We start from the raw sequence: 664 nt of genomic DNA, 5'->3' as shown, positions 1-664 counted from the left end.
CACCTAAAGCAATTAGAGAAAGAAGAACAAAAAAAACCCCAAAGTTAGCAGAAGGAAAGAAATCATAAAGATCAGATCAGAAATAAATGAAAAAGAAATGAAGGAAATGATAGCAAAGATCAATAAAACTAAAACCTGGTTCTTTGAGAAGATAAATGAAATTGATAAACCATTAGCCAGACTCATCAACAAAAAAAGGGAGAGGACTCAAATCAATAGAATTAGAAATGAAAAAGGAGAAGTAAGAACTAACACTGCAGAAATACAAAGGATCATAAGAGATTACTACAAGCAAATCTATGCCAATAAAATGGACAACCTGGAAGAAAGGGACAAATTCTTAGAAATGCACAACCTTCCAAGACTGAACCAGGAAGCAATAGAAAATATGAACAGACCAATCACAAGCACTGAAATAGAAACTGTGATTAACAATCTTCCAACAAACAAAAGCCCAGGACCAGATGGCTTCACAGGCGAATTCTGTCAAACATTTAGAGAAGAGCTAACACCTATCCTTCTCAAAGTCTTCTAAAATATAGCAGAGGGAGGAACACTCCCAAACTCATTCTACGAGGCCACCATCACCCTGATACCAAAACCAGACAAAGGTGTCACAAAGAAAGAAAACTACAGGCCAATATCACTGATGAAGATAGATGCA

This window comes from Physeter macrocephalus, chromosome 6 (genome assembly GCF_002837175.3).
Source record: "Physeter macrocephalus isolate SW-GA chromosome 6, ASM283717v5, whole genome shotgun sequence".
NCBI classification, from domain to species: Eukaryota; Metazoa; Chordata; class Mammalia; order Artiodactyla; family Physeteridae; genus Physeter; species Physeter macrocephalus.
The sequence above is the reverse complement of the archived record's forward strand: the minus strand, read 5'-3'. Positions refer to the sequence as shown.